The 25,563-nt window shown below is 43.0% G+C and overlaps 12 non-coding genes across 12 annotated transcripts; all 12 read right to left on the bottom strand.

Annotated features, from left to right (window-relative positions):
- Positions 1-119: 119 nt before the first annotated feature.
- LOC141242708 (U2 spliceosomal RNA) lies at positions 120-315 on the bottom strand. The gene has a single exon (XR_012307103.1). It is a non-coding gene; the product is annotated as a U2 spliceosomal RNA (small nuclear RNA).
- A 6,390-nt stretch (positions 316-6,705) lies between these two features.
- LOC141242510 (U2 spliceosomal RNA) lies at positions 6,706-6,896 on the bottom strand. Its single transcript, XR_012306917.1, has one exon. It is a non-coding gene; the product is annotated as a U2 spliceosomal RNA (small nuclear RNA).
- Positions 6,897-8,018: 1,122 nt separating this feature from the next.
- LOC141242509 (U2 spliceosomal RNA) lies at positions 8,019-8,209 on the bottom strand. Its single transcript, XR_012306916.1, has one exon. It is a non-coding gene; the product is annotated as a U2 spliceosomal RNA (small nuclear RNA).
- Positions 8,210-9,328: 1,119 nt separating this feature from the next.
- Positions 9,329-9,519, bottom strand: LOC141242508 (U2 spliceosomal RNA). Its single transcript, XR_012306915.1, has one exon. It is a non-coding gene; the product is annotated as a U2 spliceosomal RNA (small nuclear RNA).
- A 1,120-nt stretch (positions 9,520-10,639) lies between these two features.
- On the bottom strand, positions 10,640-10,830 carry LOC141242662 (U2 spliceosomal RNA). Its single transcript, XR_012307059.1, has one exon. It is a non-coding gene; the product is annotated as a U2 spliceosomal RNA (small nuclear RNA).
- A 1,120-nt stretch (positions 10,831-11,950) lies between these two features.
- LOC141242714 (U2 spliceosomal RNA) lies at positions 11,951-12,139 on the bottom strand. Its single transcript, XR_012307107.1, has one exon. It is a non-coding gene; the product is annotated as a U2 spliceosomal RNA (small nuclear RNA).
- A 6,610-nt stretch (positions 12,140-18,749) lies between these two features.
- On the bottom strand, positions 18,750-18,940 carry LOC141242759 (U2 spliceosomal RNA). The gene has a single exon (XR_012307129.1). It is a non-coding gene; the product is annotated as a U2 spliceosomal RNA (small nuclear RNA).
- Positions 18,941-20,064: 1,124 nt separating this feature from the next.
- On the bottom strand, positions 20,065-20,255 carry LOC141242735 (U2 spliceosomal RNA). Its single transcript, XR_012307117.1, has one exon. It is a non-coding gene; the product is annotated as a U2 spliceosomal RNA (small nuclear RNA).
- A 1,123-nt stretch (positions 20,256-21,378) lies between these two features.
- LOC141242669 (U2 spliceosomal RNA) lies at positions 21,379-21,569 on the bottom strand. Its single transcript, XR_012307066.1, has one exon. It is a non-coding gene; the product is annotated as a U2 spliceosomal RNA (small nuclear RNA).
- A 1,120-nt stretch (positions 21,570-22,689) lies between these two features.
- Positions 22,690-22,880, bottom strand: LOC141242507 (U2 spliceosomal RNA). The gene has a single exon (XR_012306914.1). It is a non-coding gene; the product is annotated as a U2 spliceosomal RNA (small nuclear RNA).
- Positions 22,881-23,999: 1,119 nt separating this feature from the next.
- On the bottom strand, positions 24,000-24,190 carry LOC141242506 (U2 spliceosomal RNA). The gene has a single exon (XR_012306913.1). It is a non-coding gene; the product is annotated as a U2 spliceosomal RNA (small nuclear RNA).
- Positions 24,191-25,307: 1,117 nt separating this feature from the next.
- On the bottom strand, positions 25,308-25,498 carry LOC141242504 (U2 spliceosomal RNA). Its single transcript, XR_012306911.1, has one exon. It is a non-coding gene; the product is annotated as a U2 spliceosomal RNA (small nuclear RNA).
- Positions 25,499-25,563: the final 65 nt, after the last annotated feature.

The raw sequence follows: 25,563 nt of genomic DNA, 5'->3' as shown, positions 1-25,563 counted from the left end.
AAATCCAATGAGGAGAAGAAAAGCAAAGCCAAAGAGTCCATCCCAAAATCCGACAAACAAGCAAAATGAACAAAAAACATTGAATTCAATTCTTTCTGATTTTAGAAACTGCATTAAAGAAGGGGTGCACCGGTCCTGGAGATACTGCAATACCAGGTCAATGCGTGGAGTGGACAGAGCAAGCTCTTTTTCCATCTCCCTGTTCTAAAAATCCATTTAATATATGGTCCCCAGATAGGGGACGTATCAGATATTAAACTGATAAGAACAGATTTTTTTTAATTTGGCTATCCCCCACATGGGGATAAAAACCGTTTATTTAAAATTTAACAAATTACAGAAATAAAACCATTACATCCACATTACACTTTCGGGACTTCAAAGAAAAATAAAAATTCCATCACAGCAAATTTTACAAGACTTCAAATATTCCATAGGTTAAAAAGCCATTTGCCTGCCAATGTTACATTCTTTTTCCTGTCCAATAAATAGTATATGTACATTTCACTTTTACAAAAGGCTAAAACATCATCTACTGGTAACATTTCATGTTTAAAAACAGCAATATTTCTAGCATTCCAGAGCGCTATCTTGGCACAATTCACTGTCTTCCACGCCATTATTTTTTGGTCCATTGTTGGGCATTCCAGAAGACCATATAACACTGATGCAAAATTAAAGTCCTTGAGGTCCACCATTTTCTCCAGCAGGGGGATTAATCTTCTCCAGAACTCTTTAGCAAAAGCACAAGTCCATAAAAGATGCTTCACTGTCTCTTCTTCTTGACAACCTTCTCTTGGGCAGATGGCAGACCTCACAAAACTTCTTCTGTACTGGAATGCCCGGCAAGGAAGACAGTGGTGTGCGCAGCTCCAAGACATGTCTTTCTGTACATTAAAAAGATAAGGGGCGTTATTCATTTTCCATATGTGTACAGTTTTGTCATCATCATAACGTTCAATATCACACAACGTCACATCAGTACTAATTTGTTTGAGTAGTGTCTTGCTGTTACATAGATCCCCTGTCTGTTTCTTATTCAAATTAAAATCAAGAATAATTTTCTTTAAAATCTCATAATGTGCAGGTAGGTTAAAAGCATAAGGAGAGGATAAAACTGTTTCAAACCAACCAAACCTTCTCATGAGAAAACCAGTGTTAAAACGCATAAAATAGGAAAGGTAATTATCTTTAAAAAGGGTTTTAAAACAGAAACAGAAAAAATGTATTAAAAGAAACTTATCTAAAACAGGGAAATCTTTCCCACCTTTAACCTTTGGCTTTGTCACAATTTCTCTTTTGAGTTTCTCCATTTTTGAGCCCCAAAAAAAGGTAAAACATACTTTTGTAATTCGTTTCAACAAATTTGTAGGAGGGGGAACACCAAACTAAGATATAACAGGATAGGTAATATCACCATTTTTACAATCAGAACTTTACCTTCCATTGACAGCTTTCTCATATTCCACATGCAGATTTTCTGATTAATTTTCTGTGCTGCCGCATCCCAGCTATTAAAACCATTATTAGATTCATTAAAAGAAACACCTAAAATAGTAATGGAATCTGTAACTGCAATTGGTACATCATGTAAACTCATCCCCCCGACATTTAAAATATTACATTTAGTAAGATTAATTTTAAAACCGGAAATTGTACAAAAAGACTGAATTTGGCTTATCGTTTTTTGTATTGAAGGTACATCACATCCAAACACGGCTACATCATCCATATAGCTTACAACTTTAACTTGTAGACCGTTCCCTCCGGGTAAGGGTACTCCACATATTTGCTTATCCTGGCGTATTGTACATAAAAGGGGTTCTATAGCACATATAAAAAGCAGGGGGGACAAAGGGCAACCCTGCTTCACCCCTGATTTTAAAACTACCTCTTTTGTTTTAAAACCATTAACTAAAATCTTACTCGTACAATCATTATAAAAAGCTTTAAGAGACAATAAAAACCCACCCGGAATGCCCATTTTTTCTAAAACTTTAAAAAGATAAAAATGAGACACGCGGTCAAAAGCTTTCTCAAAATCCACCGCTAGGATTGACATCTTTGTCTTTCTGGTTTTTACATCTTCAATACAATCTTTCACCAGGTTTAAATTGTCCCAGATACTACGCCCAGGTACCCCGCATACCTGATTTGCATGAATTACTTTATGTATCACCTTTTTCAACCGATTTGCACAGATCTTAGCCATAATTTTGTAATCACTATTTAAAAGAGTTATCGGCCTCCAGTTTTTAAGATCCGTTTTGTCACCTTTTTTGTATAGTAGTGATACCTCACCTTTCTTCCATGAGTTGAGTAAAACCTTATTATTAAAAACTTCGGAAAACAAATTAAACAAATCATCTTTTAAAATATCATAAAAACTTATATAAAACTCTATGGGGATACCATCAGGGCCGGGCACTTTACCATTTTTAAAACTCTTCATGGTTTCTAAAATCTCTTCCTCAACTAGAGGTTGGGATAAAAAACTTTGGGCATCAGCATCTAGGGTGGACTTGATCTCCCCCAGGAAAGTGTGTATTAAATCATGGTCTACAGTTTTTACATTAAAAAGATCATTAAAATAGACATTTACCTTATCCAATATAACGTTGATATTATTATCTCCATCTATGTTATCAATTATTGTTTTTGTCTGTTTGTTTTTCTTAAAAAAATACCTGGAACAAGTCTCATCCTCTTCTACGTGTTTTACCTTTGAACGAAAAATCAGTTCTTTTCCTTTTTGTTCCAACCACTTTGAAATTTCTCCTTTAAGACTCAATATATCATTACCTACATCCAGACCATTGTCTTTGAATTTGTACAATGTCTGTAACCTGATATTAAGAAAATTATAGATCTCAAACTTTTCTTTAGCTTTTTGTATGCTTTTCTTAATAAAGAAATCTTTAATGCTTATTTTCATTCTATCCCACCAGGAGCTAAAAGAAATATTGGGGTTTTTCCTTTTTCTACAGTTTACATAAAACTCAATAAAATCCGATAAAATTTGTGGATCTTTTAAAAGGGACACATTCAATTTCCAAGATTTCTTACCACATTTCTTCTTTCCATTAATCCTCACTCTAAAAGATAAAACCTTGTGATCTGAGAGAATATTAGTTAAAACTTCACATTTCACTGGCAGTATTTTTTCTGAACCTAAAACAAAATCTATCCTGGAGCTACATGTAGAATTGCTCCAGGTGAAACCAGCGTCTATAGGGCTATCCTTGTTACATTCTTTATACACATCAGTTAATTTACAATCATTTATAATATTGCTTAACATTCCAGACGTTTTGTCATAATTTCTACTCACGGAACCGGAGCGTCGGCTTTCGCCTTTTAAAATACAATTAAAATCACCTGCCAGGATAAAAGGTTCAGAAATGTTAATAAATAAAGGTAAAATTTCCAGCATATCAGCCCTTTCATTTTTATCAGGTGACCCATAAAAATTTAAAAACTGCCATCTTGTCCCATCAATAAAAGCCTTAACTAAAAGAATACGACCCGGTAAAATATCTTGGATAAAATCAATAGACACATTTCCCTTAAAAAGTATAGCTACCCCGGCTGATCCGGTTGCATTTGATCCAGACCAGACCGATGGACCATGTTTCCACTCTTCCTTATATTTTTTGTAAGAAATCTTATGAGGGATATGACATTCTTGTAAAAAGAAAACAGAAGCTGTAAAACAGGTTAAAAAATGTAAAACAGTAGCTCTTCTGGTCTTGGATCCTATGCCTCTCACATTGAGGGAAACACCACTAATGTCAGCCATCATAACAAATGGTTAGGAAGAAACAAAAACTGGACTTTACCTATCCGATGGACGGATCAGACCACTTGGACTTTCACCAACGCCCTCTTCTGAATCCACCGTTATCAAAGAGTCTTCATCATCGGAGAAGGAACATTCACTTAAATTAAGACCCGACGCTACTGGGGTGTAGCTCGGAAGGATATTGAGAGAAAGGTTACACTGGGTCTCCATAGGCTGACCATTTAGGTCCTCGTCAGGTGGGTCTCCGAGAGGCTCCGCACTCCCCTGCAGACCCGCAGAGGGTCGTAACACAGGGGCAGGCTGCGCACATGGCGGAGCCTCAGAGTCCCCGGAGGCAGCCAGGTTCGGGGCCCCACCTGGGGCAGCAGAGCCCCGGGACCTCGGGATTCCAGAGTCTACACCCCCGTGAGGGGATGTATCCATCTCCTCCCTATTAGCCACCTCCACGGAACCATTCTTTTTCTTATTATGAGACCTCACCAAATGCCACGCACCGCCCTCGCTCTCGTGAGACCCAGTGGGAATTTTGGGCTCGGTGTCAGCCTTTTGGCGCTCTTTTTTGGCCTTACCGACCGCCCCTTTATGATCTTTCTCAGCCTTCCTTTTAGCCTCCTTATGGTCTTTCAGCCAGCTCCTGGGCTCCTGTGAGTTACCTGTCATTGACTCGGAGGGATTGTTACTAGTCGAAGCGCCCTTATCACCTCCCGAGGCTCCAGGTTGTTGTTCCTCCTCCTGAGGGGTGGTCTGATTGGCCCGTCCATTCCCGGATGTCTTGGACTTCTCCTTTTGTTTTTGTTCATCCTCTCTGAACCTGTGAGGGCAAGAAAAATAGAAATGACCAGGTGTCCGACAAAAAGAGCATTTTTTTTCATTTGGGCACTCCTTTGTGTCATGTTCAGTACTGGCACAATTTCTACAAGTGGCACCACAACTATCCTTAGAGTGCCCATAGAGACCACAATACCTACAGAAAAGTGGCATTCCTGAGAAAAAAAAATCCCCATTAGTTTGCCCTATTTTAAATCGAGCTGGAGGAAGTCTCACACCTCCAGGGAATTTAGGGTCTCTTTCACATTTTACTAAAAACTTCCATTTTGAGGTCCAGATGTTAAACTCATTCAACACTTTCCCAATCAATTTCACACTTTTAAAATAAACTGACAAAAAGGAAATAACCTCTGGTGCTGTTATGAAGGGTGAGAAGATTTTCACAACCACCATCTTTACCTCATCCAGGACGTGCTCGATGATCTGAATCCCTTTTAGACCAGGGCTATTTTCTACCGACTTAACTCTGGACAAAACATCTTTGAAAATACCTTCGCCAGTAAAGGTTACATCATAATCTCCACGTCGAGGATAATCCTGGATAGAAAGGATTTCGTTGGTTCTGACGTGGAGCAGTTTCTCAAGCACGTCCTGGACTACATATCCCAGATTCCGCATATCGGAACCACCAGCCGTAAATCGGACCCTTATGGTGTTCTTAAGCCTCGCATATAGAGGCACGAGGTTGGGGTCAACCTCCATGGTATGGCGCAACAAAATGCAAATTGCAACCGCCTGCAATCTGCGCCTTCAGAGCTTTGAGATAAAGCACCTGAAGGCTGGGGGATCGCTGCCCGTTACCCTAGGACTAATCCCTCTCGCTAATAGCAGCAGGCAGGTGAAGCCCACCGAAGTGGACGATCCTGCCAGGCCAAGGAGAGGGGTACCTGAGTGCCCTTCAACTGAAACCTCCTGCTGTGAAGCACTTGGTCTCAGCCAAAAGGCCGAGAAGCGATAACCAGAATTGGTTTCCGACTACGGTGCCACCCAAGGATTCTGAAAAGTCCATTTGTGGAGATGGCCACCTGGACTCCCGTTAAGAAGACATGCTGTCAACCTCTAGATCCCTCACATGCCTGCACTTTTCGGCTTGCTGCTGCTGCAATCCACGCGTTTTAGATCTGCATAACTCCACCTCTTTTAGCACAGTACCCTCAACCCCCGGCTGTTCCCACCCGCCTCAACACCGTTGGAAGGGAGGAGAACCAATTAAGGCGGGGGGGGGTGGAACGAGCAGCTGTCTACCCTTAGCAGGAGGGTTGCTGATTAATTACCTCTCCTGCTGCTGCTGCTGCTGGCTGTCCAGCAGCAGACTGAAGGTGGCTGCTGCTGTGCGCAGGTATATAAAGGCTCAGAGCCTATTATGACACGCGCAGCCAGCGTTCCATTGCCACATTCCGTCTACTGCAGGCGGGATACCTGGATGGCTGAATGTCACTGAGAAGCTCACAGAGACCGCCATAAGCAACAGTTTAAAAGAATGCCACAGACTAATCAACCAAACTTTTTGGGTTGGTTTCTCTTTTATAGTCTGCAGGCATTAAATGAAAGAAGTCAGTGTTCCAGCAGAGGGAGACAACGTTTCAGAAAAGGCATTGTAGCAAACCAAAAAAGAAATTTTAAGCGCAGCAGAGTAACCAGCTCACATACCTGTTAGCTCAGGTGAGTTTAAAAGGCTGCTGTTGATAACAAGGGCATTTGCTAAATAGATGGTGTGTGTGCAACAATATACTGAAAGGTCAATTATATTGTGCAGCTTATCTCACCACCTGTAGTTATTTAGGTGAAAGCTCCAAAATGCTTGCCTAATATGTCTGTTTATCCAAAAGGAAGTATAGAGGGAGAGCTAGATAGATAGCATTGCATTACATTACATTACATGGCAATGCAATGCACAGTTGCTGAAGTTGAACCAAAATGAGCTTGTCATCTGGCTTCTGCAACTTTTAACATGAAAAATCCAATGAGGAGAAGAAAAGCAAAGCCAAAGAGTCCATCCCAAAATCCGACAAACAAGCAAAATGAACAAAAAGCATTGAATTCAATTCTTTCTGATTTTAGAAACTGCATTAAAGAAGGGGTGCACCGGTCCTGGAGATACTGCAATACCAGGTCAATGCGTGGAGTGGACAGAGCAAGCTCTTTTTCCATCTCCCTGTTCTAAAAATCCATTTAATATATGGTCCCCAGATAGGGGACGTATCAGATATTAAACTGATAAGAACAGATACTACACTTGATCTTAGCCAAAAGGCCGAGAAGCGATAACCAGAATTGGTTTCCGACTACGGTGCCACCCAAGGATTCTGAAAAGTCCATTTGTGGAGATGGCCACCTGGACTCCCGTTAAGAAGACATGCTGTCAACCTCTAGATCCCTCACATGCCTGCACTTTTCGGCTTGCTGCTGCTGCAATCCACGCGTTTTAGATCTGCATAACTCCACCTCTTTTAGCACAGTACCCTCAACCCCCGGCTGTTCCCACCCGCCTCAACACCGTTGGAAGGGAGGAGAACCAATTAAGGCGGGGGGGGGTGGAACGAGCAGCTGTCTACCCTTAGCAGGAGGGTTGCTGATTAATTACCTCTCCTGCTGCTGCTGCTGCTGCTGGCTGTCCAGCAGCAGACTGAAGGTGGCTGCTGCTGTGCGCAGGTATATAAAGGCTCAGAGCCTATTATGACACGCGCAGCCAGCGTTCCATTGCCACATTCCGTCTACTGCAGGCGGGATACCTGGATGGCTGAATGTCACTGAGAAGCTCACAGAGACCGCCATAAGCAACAGTTTAAAAGAATGCCACAGACTAATCAACCAAACTTTTTGGGTTGGTTTCTCTTTTATAGTCTGCAGGCATTAAATGAAAGAAGTCAGTGTTCCAGCAGAGGGAGACAACGTTTCAGAAAAGGCATTGTAGCAAACCAAAAAAGAAATTTTAAGCGCAGCAGAGTAACCAGCTCACATACCTGTTAGCTCAGGTGAGTTTAAAAGGCTGCTGTTGATAACAAGGGCATTTGCTAAATAGATGGTGTGTGTGCAACAATATACTGAAAGGTCAATTATATTGTGCAGCTTATCTCACCACCTGTAGTTATTTAGGTGAAAGCTCCAAAATGCTTGCCTAATATGTCTGTTTATCCAAAAGGAAGTATAGAGGGAGAGCTAGATAGATAGCATTGCATTACATTACATTACATGGCAATGCAATGCACAGTTGCTGAAGTTGAACCAAAATGAGCTTGTCATCTGGCTTCTGCAACTTTTAACATGAAAAATCCAATGAGGAGAAGAAAAGCAAAGCCAAAGAGTCCATCCCAAAATCCGACAAACAAGCAAAATGAACAAAAAACATTGAATTCAATTCTTTCTGATTTTAGAAACTGCATTAAAGAAGGGGTGCACCGGTCCTGGAGATACTGCAATACCAGGTCAATGCGTGGAGTGGACAGAGCAAGCTCTTTTTCCATCTCCCTGTTCTAAAAATCCATTTAATATATGGTCCCCAGATAGGGGACGTATCAGATATTAAACTGATAAGAACAGATACTACACTTGATCTTAGCCAAAAGGCCGAGAAGCGATAACCAGAATTGGTTTCCGACTACGGTGCCACCCAAGGATTCTGAAAAGTCCATTTGTGGAGATGGCCACCTGGACTCCCGTTAAGAAGACATGCTGTCAACCTCTAGATCCCTCACATGCCTGCACTTTTCGGCTTGCTGCTGCTGCAATCCACGCGTTTTAGATCTGCATAACTCCACCTCTTTTAGCACAGTACCCTCAACCCCCGGCTGTTCCCACCCGCCTCAACACCGTTGGAAGGGAGGAGAACCAATTAAGGCGGGGGGGGGTGGAACGAGCAGCTGTCTACCCTTAGCAGGAGGGTTGCTGATTAATTACCTCTCCTGCTGCTGCTGCTGCTGGCTGTCCAGCAGCAGACTGAAGGTGGCTGCTGCTGTGCGCAGGTATATAAAGGCTCAGAGCCTATTATGACACGCGCAGCCAGCGTTCCATTGCCACATTCCGTCTACTGCAGGCGGGATACCTGGATGGCTGAATGTCACTGAGAAGCTCACAGAGACCGCCATAAGCAACAGTTTAAAAGAATGCCACAGACTAATCAACCAAACTTTTTGGGTTGGTTTCTCTTTTATAGTCTGCAGGCATTAAATGAAAGAAGTCAGTGTTCCAGCAGAGGGAGACAACGTTTCAGAAAAGGCATTGTAGCAAACCAAAAAAGAAATTTTAAGCGCAGCAGAGTAACCAGCTCACATACCTGTTAGCTCAGGTGAGTTTAAAAGGCTGCTGTTGATAACAAGGGCATTTGCTAAATAGATGGTGTGTGTGCAACAATATACTGAAAGGTCAATTATATTGTGCAGCTTATCTCACCACCTGTAGTTATTTAGGTGAAAGCTCCAAAATGCTTGCCTAATATGTCTGTTTATCCAAAAGGAAGTATAGAGGGAGAGCTAGATAGATAGCATTGCATTACATTACATTACATGGCAATGCAATGCACAGTTGCTGAAGTTGAACCAAAATGAGCTTGTCATCTGGCTTCTGCAACTTTTAACATGAAAAATCCAATGAGGAGAAGAAAAGCAAAGCCAAAGAGTCCATCCCAAAATCCGACAAACAAGCAAAATGAACAAAAAGCATTGAATTCAATTCTTTCTGATTTTAGAAACTGCATTAAAGAAGGGGTGCACCGGTCCTGGAGATACTGCAATACCAGGTCAATGCGTGGAGTGGACAGAGCAAGCTCTTTTTCCATCTCCCTGTTCTAAAAATCCATTTAATATATGGTCCCCAGATAGGGGACGTATCAGATATTAAACTGATAAGAACAGATACTACACTTGATCTTAGCCAAAAGGCCGAGAAGCGATAACCAGAATTGGTTTCCGACTACGGTGCCACCCAAGGATTCTGAAAAGTCCATTTGTGGAGATGGCCACCTGGACTCCCGTTAAGAAGACATGCTGTCAACCTCTAGATCCCTCACATGCCTGCACTTTTCGGCTTGCTGCTGCTGCAATCCACGCGTTTTAGATCTGCATAACTCCACCTCTTTTAGCACAGTACCCTCAACCCCCGGCTGTTCCCACCCGCCTCAACACCGTTGGAAGGGAGGAGAACCAATTAAGGCGGGGGGGGGGTGGAACGAGCAGCTGTCTACCCTTAGCAGGAGGGTTGCTGATTAATTACCTCTCCTGCTGCTGCTGCTGCTGGCTGTCCAGCAGCAGACTGAAGGTGGCTGCTGCTGTGCGCAGGTATATAAAGGCTCAGAGCCTATTATGACACGCGCAGCCAGCGTTCCATTGCCACATTCCATCTACTGTAGGCGGGATACCTGGATGGCTGAATGTCACTGAGAAGCTCACAGAGACCGCCATAAGCAACAGTTTAAAAGAATGCCACAGACTAATCAACCAAACTTTTTGGGTTGGTTTCTCTTTTATAGTCTGCAGGCATTAAATGAAAGAAGTCAGTGTTCCAGCAGAGGGAGACAACGTTTCAGAAAAGGCATTGTAGCAAACCAAAAAAGAAATTTTAAGCGCAGCAGAGTAACCAGCTCACATACCTGTTAGCTCAGGTGAGTTTAAAAGGCTGCTGTTGATAACAAGGGCATTTGCTAAATAGATGGTGTGTGTGCAACAATATACTGAAAGGTCAATTATATTGTGCAGCTTATCTCACCACCTGTAGTTATTTAGGTGAAAGCTCCAAAATGCTTGCCTAATATGTCTGTTTATCCAAAAGGAAGTATAGAGGGAGAGCTAGATAGATAGCATTGCATTACATTACATTACATGGCAATGCAATGCACAGTTGCTGAAGTTGAACCAAAATGAGCTTGTCATCTGGCTTCTGCAACTTTTAACATGAAAAATCCAATGAGGAGAAGAAAAGCAGAGCCAAAGAGTCCATCCCAAAATCCGACAAACAAGCAAAATGAACAAAAAGCATTGAATTCAATTCTTTCTGATTTTAGAAACTGCATTAAAGAAGGGGTGCACCGGTCCTGGAGATACTGCAATACCAGGTCAATGCGTGGAGTGGACAGAGCAAGCTCTTTTTCCATCTCCCTGTTCTAAAAATCCATTTAATATATGGTCCCCAGATAGGAGACGTATCAGATATTAAACTGATAAGAACAGATACTACACTTGATCTTAGCCAAAAGGCCGAGAAGCGATAACCAGAATTGGTTTCCGACTACGGTGCCACCCAAGGATTCTGAAAAGTCCATTTGTGGAGATGGCCACCTGGACTCCCGTTAAGAAGACATGCTGTCAACCTCTAGATCCCTCACATGCCTGCACTTTTCGGCTTGCTGCTGCTGCAATCCATGCGTTTTAGATCTGCATAACTCCACCTCTTTTAGCACAGTATCCTCAACCCCCGGCTGTTCCCACCCGCCTCAACACCGTTGGAAGGGAGGAGAACCAATTAAGGCGGGGGGGGGGTGGAACGAGCAGCTGTCTACCCTTAGCAGGAGGGTTGCTGATTAATTACCTCTCCTGCTGCTGCTGCTGCTGGCTGTCCAGCAGCAGACTGAAGGTGGCTGCTGCTGTGCGCAGGTATATAAAGGCTCAGAGCCTATTATGACACGCGCAGCCAGCGTTCCATTGCCACATTCCGTCTACTGCAGGCGGGATACCTGGATGGCTGAATGTCACTGAGAAGCTCACAGAGACCGCCATAAGCAACAGTTTAAAAGAATGCCACAGACTAATCAACCAAACTTTTTGGGTTGGTTTCTCTTTTATAGTCTGCAGGCATTAAATGAAAGAAGTCAGTGTTCCAGCAGAGGGAGACAACGTTTCAGAAAAGGCATTGTAGCAAACCAAAAAAGAAATTTTAAGCGCAGCAGAGTAATCAGCTCACATACCTGTTAGCTCAGGTGAGTTTAAAAGGCTGCTGTTGATAACAAGGGCCTTTGCTAAATAGATGGTGTGTGTGCAACAATATACTGAAAGGTCAATTATATTGTGCAGCTTATCTCACCACCTGTAGTTATTTAGGTGAAAGCTCCAAAATGCTTGCCTAATATGTCTGTTTATCCAAAAGGAAGTATAGAGGGAGAGCTAGATAGATAGCATTGCATTACATTACATTACATGGCAATGCAATGCACAGTTGCTGAAGTTGAACCAAAATGAGCTTGTCATCTGGCTTCTGCAACTTTTAACATGAAAAATCCAATGAGGAGAAGAAAAGCAAAGCCAAAGAGTCCATCCCAAAATCCGACAAACAAGCAAAATGAACAAAAAGCATTGAATTCAATTCTTTCTGATTTTAGAAACTGCATTAAAGAAGGGGTGCACCGGTCCTGGAGATACTGCAATACCAGGTCAATGCGTGGAGTGGACAGAGCAAGCTCTTTTTCCATCTCCCTGTTCTAAAAATCCATTTAATATATGGTCCCCAGATAGGGGACGTATCAGATATTAAACTGATAAGAACAGATAAGGTTTCAACGCAATTTTATTGATTCCAAAGTATATTTACAAAGGTTTTAAAAAAGTACATTTATAACATTACAATAAAATGATAAAACATGATAATAATCAATTCAAGTTTTTTGTAAAAAACACAATTTACCATCATAAAACCATTGTAACAATTAAGAAAATCATAATTACAGATGTACTTGGGTTTATTTAATTACCACTAATTGTGTTCCATAATTGTACACACCACATAGAAGCCGCTTCTTTTGCTCCATACAGTTTTTTATCTCTGAGATAGTAAATATACATTTCACTTAAAGCAATTTTTATACAGTCTGTTGAATCAATATGATCATGTTTGAAGAGTAAAATATTTCTAACTTTCCACATGGCATTTTTAAAACAATTAATAATAATCCAGGCAACTCGGAATTGTTTAAAATTTGGACACTTAAAAAGACCATAAAAGACATAAAAGTGATTAAAATCTTTCAGGCCACATGCCCATTTTAAAAGTGGGCCTACCTTTCTCCAAACCTCCTGTGCAAAATGACAATTCCAAAAGAGATGCAATACAGACTCACTTTCCCCGCATATATCTCTTGGACATTTGGCTCTCACCACCAGCCCCCGCCTATGTTGAAACTCACGGGTAGGGAGGCACTGGTGGACGATAGCCCAGGCAAGGTCCTTGTGTACATTTGCAAGATATTTCCCGTACACATTTCGCCACACCGTTTTGGACCTTGCCTGTGAAAAATTGGAGACAGGAATTGTGTCCTCAGAGTGTCTGCAAGCAATAGATACCTTCCTTTGGTCCCCCAATATATCAGGCTCCAATTCCTGGAGACCTAAAAGTCTGACCGTTTTCTCAAGTATCACATACTGTTTAGGTGGGCACAGGAGCACAGGAGAACTTAAAGGTAGGCTAAACCACCTTTTAAAAATCATTCCTGCTGCATATTTTAAAAAATAACTAAAAATGCCATCAGATTTAAAAACCTTAAAACAGAAGCAGAAATACTTTATATGGAAAAAGGTAAAAAAATTGGGTACATCTTTACCTCCATTAGATTTACATTTGTACATCAGATCTCTTTTTAACTTTTCCATTTTTGAACCCCATAAAAACATAAAAACAATTCTTGTTACTTTCTTGATTTGTAAATTGGAAGGGGGAAACACCATTGCAACATACAACATAATGGGAATTAAAACGGCTTTAATAATTAAAATTTTACCTTCCATACTAAGGTTCCTTAAATTCCACAATGAGATCTTTTTTTCTATTTTATCCATTGCAGAGTCCCAGTTAGGGTCCCCCTCATTGGCTTGGTTAAAAATAATTCCTAAAATTTTTATGTGATTTTTCTGTATCACTATCCCAGGGGTCAAAGAGGAGTCCCATCCCCCCACATTAAAACAGTCACATTTATCTATATTTAATTTAAAACCTGAGGCTTCACAGAAAAATTGTGTGTTTCTCAATACCCTCCTCAGAGATGTGGAATCTGGACATAGTATGGTAACATCATCCATGTAACTTAGGGCTTTAAGTTGCATACCCCTACTCCCGGGAATAGGTACCCCTTTAATTACTTTATCTTTTCTCAGTATGGTTAATAGTGGTTCCATAACACAGATAAAGAGCAGTGGTGAGAGAGGGCACCCTTGTTTCACCCCTGATAATAGAGGAACCCCCTTCGTTAAAAACCCATTTACAGAAATTTGACTAAAACAAGAATGATATAAAAGCATAATGCGGGTTAAAATTTTCTCTGGAAACGCCATTTTTTTAAGAACCATAAAAAGAAATTCATGCGATACCCTGTCAAAAGCTTTTTCAAAGTCTAAGGATAAAATAGCAAGGTTTTGACTTCTCTCTTTTGAATACCATATGGTATCCCTAATTATGTTGAGGGGCTCAGCTATGGTTCTTCCGGGAACACCACATACCTGGTTAGGGTGAATTAATTTGGCTATAAAGGGTTTTAAACGGACTGCAATAAGTTTAGCTAAAATTTTATAATCAAGGTTTAAAAGCGTAATAGGCCGCCAGTTTTTAAGTTGGCTCCTATCCCCTTTTTTATATATTAAAGATACCAGACCTCTCCTCCAAGATGGGGGTAATTTATTAGTATTAAAAGCTTCTTTAAACAATAAAAACATATCGTTCTTTAAAATTCCCCAAAAAGTCAGATAAAACTCAATCGGTAGACCATCTTCCCCAGGGGCTTTCCCACTGGAGAAACTTTAAAAATCTGTAAAAGTTCCTCACTGGTGAGATCCCTAGATAAAATACCCTGGTCTAAAATATCTAACTTAAAATCAAGGGAATTAATAGCATACTCTAAAAAGGATGGATCTATAACTTTAGTGTTAAAAAGAAGTTGATAAAAATTAAAAGCTTTTCCTAACATACCCTTAATATCATTTTCACCTTCAAGATTTAGGATTGCGTCCCTCCTCCCCATTACCTTTTTGAAGAAGAATCGGGAGCATTTCTCTCCTTCCTCCAGGTGCTGTACATGGGAGTTAAAAATTATTTGTTTTCCTTTTTCATTAAGAGCATTTTTTATTTCAGACTTAAGATTTGCAATATCATCATCCACATCAATACCAACTTCTTTTAGTTTAAAGAGTACTTGTAATCTCATATTAAAAACATAAAACCACTGCTTTTTCTTTTTTGCTTTCATTTTCCCTGCCTTAATAAAAAATAATTTAATCTTAGGTTTAATGCTCTCCCACCAATCCAGCATCGAGGCGCGGGGGTCTCTCTTTGATTGCCAGCACTGGTAGGCCTGCACAAACCTCTTTTGAATATCAATATCCTCTAGGAGAGTTGTATTTAATCTCCATGGGCCTCTTGAGGTATTTTGTTCCCCTGCTAACTCTAAAAACACAGATAAAACTTTATGATCAGAGAATAAATTAGATAAAAGAAAACATTTACAAGGTTTAAAGGCAGTAGAAGCAAATATGAAATCAATTCTAGAAGAAACTCTTCCATTGGACCATGTAACACCTGGATCCGCCGGCAAGAGTTCCTTCCAGCAGTCCTGTAATCTAAAATCATCAATTAAACTTTTCAACAAATAGGAGGTACGGTCTTTACGATTCACATCCCCACCCTGCCGGGATTCCCCATCACGTAAACAATTAAAATCTCCTCCCACTAGCAGGGGGGTTGACCCAACACAAAATAATGGCAATATTTCAAGTAAATCCGCCCTTTCCTGCTTCCCAGGAGGAGCGTACACATTTAATGAACGTAAAGAAAGTCCATTAAAAACAAGATGTATTAAAATAGCTCTGCCAGGTATAATTTCAGTCACAGATTGAATGATGGTAGAATGTCCACGGCAAAGTAGTCCAACTCCGGCAGCACGACAGTCATTAGCACCGGACCACACAGAAACGCCCAGTTTCCAGTCTTCTTTTAAGTCCTTATAATTTAAATTACTCTGTATACCACATTCTTGTAGAAAGCAGAAATCAAAGTCCAATGTCTCTAAATAAGAAAATAAAGCAGCCCTACGTGTAGGGCTCTTTAGGGACCTCACATTTAGTGAGGAGATTTTAAGAGGAACAGACATTAAGAAGAATCAGGATCTGAAGATGGGAAGAAGTCAATACACGGCACCTCCTCCTCCGCATCTCCAGGGGTCAGGATTTGTTTAATATTACCGGGATCTGAAGCAGGTAAAAAGGCATCATCCACTTTTGGCTCCTCATCTGGACCTCGACATCCGTGTTTTCTTTGGATATCAGGTTGCTTTACGTCCTCCCGTTGCCTTTTCAGAGGCTGGGAGCTGTCCATCTTTTCCAAGTCCTGTGCATCTGCAGTCCTCATGGCGGTCTGGTCTATGGAACGGGTGTCATCCCTCTGGGTCGTCTTGTCCTCTGGTCTGGTCACGGAACTACTGCGACTTCTGGTTCGAGGACCAGGGCTCGACTGGGTCTTAGCCAGGTCCTTTTTACTTCGCGCCCTAGAGGTCTCTCTTTCTGACACACTGGTTGATCGATTAAGGAGCGTACCCTTTTTGCCCTTACCCAAGATCACCGATGATGGTGTGGCGAATCTGGGTGCTTGCTTAATCGGGGTACTAGAGGTCTCCTCAGTTCCACATAATGCCGGTGGTGCATTCATGCTGGATGAGGACCCTTCCTCTTGACTCTGAGATACGGCAACATCTAGAGCCAGAACATCGATCAATTCCACAGAGAGCGAACCCTCGGTTAATCTTATGGAACCCCTACGACCGTCCTTCTGTGGAACTACCAGCGGGCCCTCTGGCGGAGCCGTTGAAGGATTTGGTCCGGACCCGTCAGCGTGCGCCAACCCAGGTCCAGGGGCAGGTGTAGTAATACTCCCTCCGAAGTATTCTTGGATAGTCAGTTGACCTGACTTAAACATGTCATATGTTTTTGACTTTTTGCTCGGACAATTCCTGAAGGCGTGACCTGCCTTCCCACATAGGTTACATACGATCTCAGAGTCACACGTAGCGGAGGTGTGCCCACTCTTACCGCACTTGTTGCAAAAGACTACATGAGCCCTTGTACAATTTTCTCGTGTATGCCCATATTCATGACAATTCCGGCATTGAAGGGGCATTCCTGGGTAGCGTAGGAATCCCCTGACATTACCAATGGCAAAATTAGCAGGCGGGTGGTGAAGACCACCAATGCCGCTCTGATCTGGATGGAACTTCACCAGGTATTTCCTCTTCCCATTCCAGAAGCGCTGGGAGTTGAGGATATCATGTGAGAAGCGCACTGACTTGCAGTAACGCTTCAAAAAGGTTTCGATATCGCCCTCAGAGACGAATGGGCTGTACATGAAGATCACCAAGGGTACTTCCTCTTCACCGTACAGGAAGTCAAAGCTCAGCCCGTTCAGTCTCTCATCGTCCTTGTCCGCAACCATCAGTGCTGCATGGATATTATCACAGCATGATTTAGCCATAAAGGAAATGGTATATCGCCCACGGAATTCCTGATCATAAAGACACAGGATCTTATCTCGCTCCAGGTGGAAGAACCCAAAAAGAATCTCATGCACGATGTACTGCAGATTCTTCTCATGGCGCTGGCATTCATCCACCATGATTCTAATGGACTGTCGCAGTGGAGTCTCCCCCACCGCAAATCCAAAAGAAAAAGGCATTTTCGGCCCTCAGGGACTAAGCCCTCCCCCAATAGTAACAAGGGAATGAATCTCACAAAAGCAGGAACAAACCCAAGACCGAGGGAGGGGTACCCCAAGAACTTACACAGCCCACTAAGCGATAAAGCTCAGCAAAGGAAAACGCCCTTATTTCCTCGGGTCGCCACGAAGACAAGACGCGATCGCTCCCCGTTGTCCGGGGACTAAGCCGACCTGCCAATAGCTGCAAGGGGGTGAAGCTCCCTCCGTTAAGAGAGAGCGATCCCCCAAGGCCAACAAGTCGGGTACCCCAGGCACCTCCTAGCCGAGACCAAGGCAGCAACCGTTAGATCACTGCACCTGATCCTAGCCAAAAGGCCGAGAAGCGATAACCAGAATTGGTTTCCGACTACGGTGCCACCCAAGGATTCTGAAAAGTCCATTTGTGGAGATGGCCACCTGGACTCCCGTTAAGAAGACATGCTGTCAACCTCTAGATCCCTCACATGCCTGCACTTTTCGGCTTGCTGCTGCTGCAATCCACGCGTTTTAGATCTGCATAACTCCACCTCTTTTAGCACAGTACCCTCAACCCCCGGCTGTTCCCACCCGCCTCAACACCGTTGGAAGGGAGGAGAACCAATTAAGGCGGGGGGGGGGTGGAACGAGCAGCTGTCTACCCTTAGCAGGAGGGTTGCTGATTAATTACCTCTCCTGCTGCTGCTGCTGCTGGCTGTCCAGCAGCAGACTGAAGGTGGCTGCTGCTGTGCGCAGGTATATAAAGGCTCAGAGCCTATTATGACACGCGCAGCCAGCGTTCCATTGCCACATTCCGTCTACTGCAGGCGGGATACCTGGATGGCTGAATGTCACTAAGAAGCTCACAGTGACCGCCATAAGCAACAGTTTAAAAGAATGCCACAGACTAATCAACCAAACTTTTTGGGTTGGTTTCTCTTTTATAGTCTGCAGGCATTAAATGAAAGAAGTCAGTGTTCCAGCAGAGGGAGACAACGTTTCAGAAAAGGCATTGTAGCAAACCAAAAAAGAAATTTTAAGCGCAGCAGAGTAACCAGCTCACATACCTGTTAGCTCAGGTGAGTTTAAAAGGCTGCTGTTGATAACAAGGGCATTTGCTAAATAGATGGTGTGTGTGCAACAATATACTGAAAGGTCAATTATATTGTGCAGCTTATCTCACCACCTGTAGTTATTTAGGTGAAAGCTCCAAAATGCTTGCCTAATATGTCTGTTTATCCAAAAGGAAGTATAGAGGGAGAGCTAGATAGATAGCATTGCATTACATTAGATTACATGGCAATGCAATGCACAGTTGCTGAAGTTGAACCAAAATGAGCTTGTCATCTGGCTTCTGCAACTTTTAACATGAAAAATCCAATGAGGAGAAGAAAAGCAAAGCCAAAGAGTCCATCCCAAAATCCGACAAACAAGCAAAATGAACAAAAAGCATTGAATTCAATTCTTTCTGATTTTAGAAACTGCATTAAAGAAGGGGTGCACCGGTCCTGGAGATACTGCAATACCAGGTCAATGCGTGGAGTGGACAGAGCAAGCTCTTTTTCCATCTCCCTGTTCTAAAAATCTATTTAATATATGGTCCCCAGATAGGGGACGTATCAGATATTAAACTGATAAGAACAGATACTACACTTGATCTTAGCCAAAAGGCCGAGAAGCGATAACCAGAATTGGTTTCCGACTACGGTGCCACCCAAGGATTCTGAAAAGTCCATTTGTGGAGATGGCCACCTGGACTCCCGTTAAGAAGACATGCTGTCAACCTCTAGATCCCTCACATGCCTGCACTTTTCGGCTTGCTGCTGCTGCAATCCACGCGTTTTAGATCTGCATAACTCCACCTCTTTTAGCACAGTACCCTCAACCCCCGGCTGTTCCCACCCGCCTCAACACCGTTGGAAGGGAGGAGAACCAATTAAGGCGGGGGGGGGGGGGGTGGAACGAGCAGCTGTCTACCCTTAGCAGGAGGGTTGCTGATTAATTACCTCTCCTGCTGCTGCTGCTGCTGGCTGTCCAGCAGCAGACTGAAGGTGGCTGCTGCTGTGCGCAGGTATATAAAGGCTCAGAGCCTATTATGACACGCGCAGCCAGCGTTCCATTGCCACATTCCGTCTACTGCAGGCGGGATACCTGGATGGCTGAATGTCACTGAGAAGCTCACAGAGACCGCCATAAGCAACAGTTTAAAAGAATGCCACAGACTAATCAACCAAACTTTTTGGGTTGGTTTCTCTTTTATAGTCTGCAGGCATTAAATGAAAGAAGTCAGTGTTCCAGCAGAGGGAGACAACGTTTCAGAAAAGGCATTGTAGCAAACCAAAAAAGAAATTTTAAGCCCAGCAGAGTAACCAGCTCACATACCTGTTAGCTCAGGTGAGTTTAAAAGGCTGCTGTTGATAACAAGGGCATTTGCTAAATAGATGGTGTGTGTGCAACAATATACTGAAAGGTCAATTATATTGTGCAGCTTATCTCACCACCTGTAGTTATTTAGGTGAAAGCTCCAAAATGCTTGCCTAATATGTCTGTTTATCCAAAAGGAAGTATAGAGGGAGAGCTAGATAGATAGCATTGCATTACATTACATTACATGGCAATGCAATGCACAGTTGCTGAAGTTGAACAAAAATGAGCTTGTCATCTGGCTTCTGCAACTTTTAACATGAAAAATCCAATGAGGAGAAGAAAAGCAAAGCCAAAGAGTCCATCCCAAAATCCGACAAACAAGCAAAATGAACAAAAAGCATTGAATTCAATTCTTTCTGATTTTAGAAACTGCATTAAAGAAGGGGTGCACCGGTCCTGGAGATACTGCAATACCAGGTCAATGCGTGGAGTGGACAGAGCAAGCTCTTTTTCCATCTCCCTGTTCTAAAAATCTATTTAATATATGGTCCCCAGATAGGGGACGTATCAGATATTAAACTGATAAGAACAGATACTACACTTGATCTTAGCCAAAAGGCCGAGAAGCGATAACCAGAATTGGTTTCCGACTACGGTGCCACCCAAGGATTCTGAAAAGTCCATTTGTGGAGATGGCCACCTGGACTCCCGTTAAGAAGACATGCTGTCAACCTCTAGATCCCTCACATGCCTGCACTTTTCGGCTTGCTGCTGCTGCAATCCACGCGTTTTAGATCTGCATAACTCCACCTCTTTTAGCACAGTACCCTCAACCCCCGGCTGTTCCCACCCGCCTCAACACCGTTGGAAGGGAGGAGAACCAATTAAGGCGGGGGGGGGGGGGTGGAACGAGCAGCTGTCTACCCTTAGCAGGAGGGTTGCTGATTAATTACCTCTCCTGCTGCTGCTGCTGCTGGCTGTCCAGCAGCAGACTGAAGGTGGCTGCTGCTGTGCGCAGGTATATAAAGGCTCAGAGCCTATTATGACACGCGCAGCCAGCGTTCCATTGCCACATTCCGTCTACTGCAGGCGGGATACCTGGATGGCTGAATGTCACTGAGAAGCTCACAGAGACCGCCATAAGCAACAGTTTAAAAGAATGCCACAGACTAATCAACCAAACTTTTTGGGTTGGTTTCTCTTTTATAGTCTGCAGGCATTAAATGAAAGAAGTCAGTGTTCCAGCAGAGGGAGACAACGTTTCAGAAAAGGCATTGTAGCAAACCAAAAAAGAAATTTTAAGCCCAGCAGAGTAACCAGCTCACATACCTGTTAGCTCAGGTGAGTTTAAAAGGCTGCTGTTGATAACAAGGGCATTTGCTAAATAGATGGTGTGTGTGCAACAATATACTGAAAGGTCAATTATATTGTGCAGCTTATCTCACCACCTGTAGTTATTTAGGTGAAAGCTCCAAAATGCCTGCCTAATATGTCTGTTTATCCAAAAGGAAGTATAGAGGGAGAGCTAGATAGATAGCATTGCATTACATTACATTACATGGCAATGCAATGCACAGTTGCTGAAGTTGAACAAAAATGAGCTTGTCATCTGGCTTCTGCAACTTTTAACATGAAAAATCCAATGAGGAGAAGAAAAGCAAAGCCAAAGAGTCCATCCCAAAATCCGACAAACAAGCAAAATGAACAAAAAGCATTGAATTCAATTCTTTCTGATTTTAGAAACTGCATTAAAGAAGGGGTGCACCGGTCCTGGAGATACTGCAATACCAGGTCAATGCGTGGAGTGGACAGAGCAAGCTCTTTTTCCATCTCCCTGTTCTAAAAATCCATTTAATATATGGTCCCCAGATAGGGGACGTATCAGATATTAAACTGATAAGAACAGATATTACACTTGATCTTAGCCAAAAGGCCGAGAAGCGATAACCAGAATTGGTTTCCGACTACGGTGCCACCCAAGGATTCTGAAAAGTCCATTTGTGGAGATGGCCACCTGGACTCCCGTTAAGAAGACATGCTGTCAACCTCTAGATCCCTCACATGCCTGCACTTTTCGGCTTGCTGCTGCTGCAATCCACGCGTTTTAGATCTGCATAACTCCACCTCTTTTAGCACAGTACCCTCAACCCCCGGCTGTTCCCACCCGCCTCAACACCGTTGGAAGGGAGGAGAACCAATTAAGGCGGGGGGGGGGTGGAACGAGCAGCTGTCTACCCTTAGCAGGAGGGTTGCTGATTAATTACCTCTCCTGCTGCTGCTGCTGCTGGCTGTCCAGCAGCAGACTGAAGGTGCCTGCTGCTGTGCGCAGGTATATAAAGGCTCAGAGCCTATTATGACACGCGCAGCCAGCGTTCCATTGCCACATTCCGTCTACTGCAGGCGGGATACCTGGATGGCTGAATGTCACTGAGAAGCTCACAGAGACCGCCATAAGCAACAGTTTAAAAGAATGCCACAGACTAATCAACCAAACTTTTTGGGTTGGTTTCTCTTTTATAGTCTGCAGGCATTAAATGAAAGAAGTCAGTGTTCCAGCAGAGGGAGACAACGTTTCAGAAAAGGCATTGTAGCAAACCAAAAAAGAAATTTTAAGCGCAGCAGAGTAACCAGCTCACATACCTGTTAGCTCAGGTGAGTTTAAAAGGCTGCTGTTGATAACAAGGGCATTTGCTAAATAGATGGTGTGTGTGCAACAATATACTGAAAGGTCAATTATATTGTGCAGCTTATCTCACCACCTGTAGTTATTTAGGTGAAAGCTCCAAAATGCTTGCCTAATATGTCTGTTTGTCCAAAAGGAAGTATAGAGGGAGAGCTAGATAGATAGCATTGCATTACATTACATTACATGGCAATGCAATGCACAGTTGCTGAAGTTGAACCAAAATGAGCTTGTCATCTGGCTTCTGCAACTTTTAACATGAAAAATCCAATGAGGAGAAGAAAAGCAAAGCCAAAGAGTCCATCCCAAAATCCGACAAACAAGCAAAATGAACAAAAAGCATTGAATTCAATTCTTTCTGATTTTAGAAACTGCATTAAAGAAGGGGTGCACCGGTCCTGGAGATACTGCAATACCAGGTCAATGCGTGGAGTGGACAGAGCAAGCTCTTTTTCCATCTCCCTGTTCTAAAAATCCATTTAATATATGGTCCCCAGATAGGGGACGTATCAGATATTAAACTGATAAGAACAGATACTACACTTGATCTTAGCCAAAAGGCCGAGAAGCGATAACCAGAATTGGTTTCCGACTACGGTGCCACCCAAGGATTCTGAAAAGTCCATTTGTGGAGATGGCCACCTGGACTCCCGTTAAGAAGACATGCTGTCAACCTCTAGATCCCTCACATGCCTGCACTTTTCGGCTTGCTGCTGCTGCAATCCACGCGTTTTAGATCTGCATAACTCCACCTCTTTTAGCACAGTACCCTCAACCCCCGGCTGTTCCCACCCGCCTCAACACCGTTGGAAGGGAGGAGAACCAATTAAGGCGGGGGGGGGTGGAACGAGCAGCTGTCTACCCTTAGCTGGAGGGTTGCTGATTAATTACCTCTCCTGCTGCTGCTGCTGCTGGCTGTCCAGCAGCAGACTGAAGGTGGCTGCTGCTGTGCGCAGGTATATAAAGGCTCAGAGCCTATTATGACACGCGCAGCCAGCGTTCCATTGCCACATTCCGTCTACTGCAGGCGGGATACCTGGATGGCTGAATGTCACTGAGAAGCTCACAGAGACCGCCATAAGCAACAGTTTAAAAGAATTCCACAGACTAATCAACCAAACTTTTTGGGTTGGTTTCTCTTTTATAGTCTGCAGGCATTAAATGAAAGAAGTCAGTGTTCCAGCAGAGGGAGACAACGTTTCAGAAAAGGCATTGTAGCAAACCAAAAAAGAAATTTTAAGCGCAGCAGAGTAACCAGCTCACATACCTGTTAGCTCAGGTGAGTTTAAAAGGCTGCTGTTGATAACAAGGGCATTTGCTAAATAGATGGTGTGTGTGCAACAATATACTGAAAGGTCAATTATATTGTGCAGCTTATCTCACCACCTGTAGTTATTTAGGTGAAAGCTCCAAAATGCTTGCCTAATATGTCTGTTTATCCAAAAGGAAGTATAGAGGGAGAGCTAGATAGATAGCATTGCATTACATTACATTACATGGCAATGCAATGCACAGTTGCTGAAGTTGAACCAAAATGAGCTTGTCATCTGGCTTCTGCAACTTTTAACATGAAAAATCCAATGAGGAGAAGAAAAGCAAAGCCAAAGAGTCCATCCCAAAATCCGACAAACAAGCAAAATGAACAAAAAGCATTGAATTCAATTCTTTCTGATTTTAGAAACTGCATTAAAGAAGGGGTGCACCGGTCCTGGAGATACTGCAATACCAGGTCAATGCGTGGAGTGGACAGAGCAAGCTCTTTTTCCATCTCCCTGTTCTAAAAATCCATTTAATATATGGTCCCCAGATAGGGGACGTATCAGATATTAAACTGATAAGAACAGATACTACACTTGATCTTAGCCAAAAGGCCGAGAAGCGATAACCAGAATTGGTTTCCGACTACGGTGCCACCCAAGGATTCTGAAAAGTCCATTTGTGGAGATGGCCACCTGGACTCCCGTTAAGAAGACATGCTGTCAACCTCTAGATCCCTCACATGCCTGCACTTTTCGGCTTGCTGCTGCTGCAATCCACGCGTTTTAGATCTGCATAACTCCACCTCTTTTAGCACAGTACCCTCAACCCCCGGCTGTTCCCACCCGCCTCAACACCGTTGGAAGGGAGGAGAACCAATTAAGGCGGGGGGGGGGTGGAACGAGCAGCTGTCTACCCTTAGCAGGAGGGTTGCTGATTAATTACCTCTCCTGCTGCTGCTGCTGGCTGTCCAGCAGCAGACTGAAGGTGGCTGCTGCTGTGCGCAGGTATATAAAGGCTCAGAGCCTATTATGACACGCGCAGCCAGCGTTCCATTGCCACATTCCGTCTACTGCAGGCGGGATACCTGGATGGCTGAATGTCACTGAGAAGCTCACAGAGACCGCCATAAGCAACAGTTTAAAAGAATGCCACAGACTAATCAACCAAACTTTTTGGGTTGGTTTCTCTTTTATAGTCTGCAGGCATTAAATGAAAGAAGTCAGTGTTCCAGCAGAGGGAGACAACGTTTCAGAAAAGGCATTGTAGCAAACCAAAAAAGAAATTTTAAGCGCAGCAGAGTAACCAGCTCACATACCTGTTAGCTCAGGTGAGTTTAAAAGGCTGCTGTTGATAACAAGGGCATTTGCTAAATAGATGGTGTGTGTGCAACAATATACTGAAAGGTCAATTATATTGTGCAGCTTATCTCACCACCTGTAGTTATTTAGGTGAAAGCTCCAAAATGCTTGCCTAATATGTCTGTTTATCCAAAAGGAAGTATAGAGGGAGAGCTAGATAGATAGCATTGCATTACATTACATTACATGGCAATGCAATGCACAGTTGCTGAAGTTGAACCAAAATGAGCTTGTCATCTGGCTTCTGCAACTTTTAACATGAAAAATCCAATGAGGAGAAGAAAAGCAAAGCCAAAGAGTCCATCCCAAAATCCGACAAACAAGCAAAATGAACAAAAAGCATTGAATTCAATTCTTTCTGATTTTAGAAACTGCATTAAAGAAGGGGTGCACCGGTCCTGGAGATACTGCAATACCAGGTCAATGCGTGGAGTGGACAGAGCAAGCTCTTTTTCCATCTCCCTGTTCTAAAAATCCATTTAATATATGGTCCCCAGATAGGGGACGTATCAGATATTAAACTGATAAGAACAGATACTACACTTGATCTTAGCCAAAAGGCCGAGAAGCGATAACCCGAATTGGTTTCCGACTACGGTGCCACCCAAGGATTCTGAAAAGTCCATTTGTGGAGATGG

This window comes from Phyllobates terribilis, unplaced genomic scaffold (assembly GCF_046119375.1).
Source record: "Phyllobates terribilis strain yellow unplaced genomic scaffold, ASM4611937v1 Scaffold_1049__1_contigs__length_452226, whole genome shotgun sequence".
Classification (NCBI taxonomy): domain Eukaryota; kingdom Metazoa; phylum Chordata; class Amphibia; order Anura; family Dendrobatidae; genus Phyllobates; species Phyllobates terribilis.
The sequence above is the reverse complement of the archived record's forward strand: the minus strand, read 5'-3'. Positions and strand labels throughout refer to the sequence as shown.